The sequence below is a fragment of the Calidris pugnax genome, unplaced genomic scaffold (genome assembly GCF_001431845.1).
Source record: "Calidris pugnax isolate Ruff unplaced genomic scaffold, ASM143184v1 scaffold28, whole genome shotgun sequence".
Taxonomy (NCBI): Eukaryota; Metazoa; Chordata; class Aves; order Charadriiformes; family Scolopacidae; genus Calidris; species Calidris pugnax.
This window is the reverse complement of record NW_015090842.1, coordinates 8,167,791-8,170,602: the sequence shown is the minus strand read 5'-3', so window position 1 is coordinate 8,170,602 and position 2,812 is coordinate 8,167,791. Positions and strand designations below refer to the sequence as shown.

The 2,812-nt window shown below is 56.8% G+C and overlaps 1 long non-coding RNA gene across 1 annotated transcript in view; it reads right to left on the bottom strand.

Moving 5' to 3' along the window:
* LOC106888201 overlaps positions 1 to 2,675 on the bottom strand; it is a 20,327-nt gene extending 17,652 nt beyond the window's left edge. Inside the window, exon 1 of the long non-coding RNA XR_001412057.1 lies at positions 1,966 to 2,675. This is a non-coding gene — a long non-coding RNA (uncharacterized LOC106888201). The remainder of the gene's footprint in view (positions 1 to 1,965) is intronic.
* Between the last annotated feature and the right edge of the window lie 137 nt (positions 2,676 to 2,812).

Below are 2,812 nucleotides of genomic sequence, written 5' to 3'. Positions count from 1 at the left end.
CGGGGAATATGCGGGGCCGGTAAAACGGGCTGCAAACGGTGCCGGAATTAGCAAGGCTAATTGCTTTAAATGATCTATTTTTATTATTTTTTTTCCTTCTTTTTTTTTTTTTTTAACCCTCCCCTGCATCTCTCCCCCGCCGGGGGCTGGGGGTGAGATTAAACCTGATTAAACTACCCCAAAACCCACCAGCAAACAACAGCAAAAGCGCGTCCCGTTTGTCTGCGGGGACCAACCCGCACCTTCAACCCAGCAGCTTTCCCGTCCTCTCCCCTCCAAAAAAGCCATCCTAGGCCCGTTTTGAATCTGAAAGTGCTTCTGGGACCTGGGCTGAGGATTTATAAGCAATAAAGCATCACCACCAACCCCTCTCCCGCCGTATTTTCTCTTTTCCCTCTGCCCCTCGAAGGCCGGCACCATCCATCCAGCCCCGCACACCATCATCATCCTCCCCCCCTCGGACATCAGACACCACACGGCCCTGCTTTTCCTCCCCAAAACTCTCCTTTCCTGGGTTTAAAACACTCCGACGTTTCTGCTACTCCCATGGCGAGGCCTGTAAAACCCGAGGAGATGTATTTCTATTTTAACGTTGGCTGGCTGTAATAAATACATCGGAAAACAAACATTCACACTCTGAAAAGAAACTGCGAGAGTGAGAAAGGACACTCGTGCGGGGGCTGATATTCTTTAAAGAGGGATGGTTTGATTTTTTGAGTTGTTTTCTTTTCTCGGAGATGTTTTATTTCCTTGGGGAACCGCTGCCGGTGGCCACGGTTTTGAACGTGGGTTTTTACACCAGCTCTTTGTAGGGTGTTTCGAGCTCCATCCCCGGGTGGGTTTGGGGCAGGTCGGGGAGATTGGGTGGCAGAGCGGTTTAAAGGAAAGAAAACCACCCTTTTTCCGCGGCCCGCGGGGGAGCATTCGATGCGGAGCAAAGCTCAGGCTCAGCGATGCGCTCCCCAGGAAAACATATAGAGAAATACAACCAGAAGCGGAGGGTTTATTCTACTCCAGCAGCCCCGGGGCTGTAAGAACCCGGGGAAGGTGATGGCCTCCCGAAAAAGCCATTTTTGGGGGTGTTTTTTCCCTCCTCCCTGAGCAAATGCGGTGCTCGGCGCTCCACTCGCCGCGGACGGGAGGGAGCAGCGGCACCGCTTCCCCGGGCAGCCCTTTCTCCTGCTCCTCAAGGGAAAAGCTCCCGAAATAACTGCTCTACCCCCCCCATCTCCACCTCCCACCCTCTCCCCGGGTACCTTCCCCCCTCCTGGGGTTTGCCCAAGGCTCTCCCTGCCCGTCCCCGTCCCCAAAACCCCCCCGGGAACAGGAGGGTCGGTGTTTTCTGCGGGAGGATTTATTTTGCGGAGAGGGGGGGCAGAAGATGGGAAGGGGAAGGAGAGGGCAGGGGAGAGAGGGGGAGAGGAGGGGGGAAAAAAAAGCCCCTGATGTGAAATCCCTCTTGGTTGTATCACAGATGTGACAGGCGCCCCAGAGGCTGCTCACAACTGCCCGCGAATAACGCGGGGAGAGTTTGGGAAACGCGATCGGTATCTATCCGTCTTTCGAAAGGTATTAAATTATCATTAAAAACTTGAAAAGAGAATCTGGAGGACAGGGGCTTGTTCACACACACACACACACCCCCGAATATCATGCAGCGAGACGGACCCACAGCATTGCGCCGCGGCCTGCACCGGCGGGGGGTCAGAGGGGGAAGGAAGCTTTTTTTCTTCTTCTTCTTCTTCTTCTTCTTTTTTTTTTTCCCCTTCCTTTCTCTCTTCTTCTCCCCAATCTTGAAAGTCAGCAGGCTGCAGTAGCCAGCACATCTTGCTCCTCTCCCAGCCAGCAGCCCTGAAAGCCCAGGCTCCTGCAGCCGTGCCACCCCCCTCCCCCCCAATCCACCCACCCCTCCAGATTTTCACGCGCGGTACCACAAGAAGGTGACAAAGTTTTCAAGCGACTTACCTTGAGTGACAGCTCTCCTGATGGGCCGATGCTCAAAAGGGGTTTGTAAGGTTTGGTTGGGGTTTTTTTGGGGGGTTTTTTTTTGGTGGAAAGGGGATCTCTGCCCCCCTGCATTCCTATTCTCTTTCTCCCCCACCCCTCGCGTGTGCCCGTGGCATCCGCCGGAGCTGAGCATCAGCCTCCTGGCATTCAACTGCAACCCTTCAGCACAGATTGATACACCACCCCCGCAAAAGAAACCAACCCACCCCTCATCCCCGGAGCAGGCGAGGGGTCCGAAGCCCGTTCCCAGCCCCGGGACCGGCGGCGGAGGCAGAAAAGGGCATTTCGAGAGGCAGCAAGAGTTTTTCGCCGATTTCTTTTTATTAAAGCACCCCCGAGCCCGTGTTTACATTGCGCAGTATAAACATCCTGCCCGGGCCCGCCGAGCTTAAAAGAGCGCACGAAGAGGGGGTTTAAAGTGGGTGAAGCTCCGCGCTGCGCGGAGGCCGCGGTCGGGCAGAGCCTTCCCTCCGCTCCCCTCCGCCTCCCGCGGAACCTCCGCGCTACCCTCAGGCCCCTTCCACGGCCCTCCCGGGGCCTTTTCCCACCCTCCCCGGGTGTTTTTCAGCAGAAGTGATGGTGGTGAAGAGGGGGAGGGAAGGTGGACAGGGATGGAGCCCACGCAGCTCCGCGGTCACGCGTGGCACATCCACCTCCCCACGCACACACATAACCAGGGCAGGGATGAGCGTGGCAGCCCCCGCATCGGGCAGGACGGCGTGGAAAGGGCTCTTTAAAAGCTGCCCAGCATCTGGGAGCGGGGGAAGCGGAGGGGGGGGCCGGGACAAGGCCGGCGGAGGAGGGG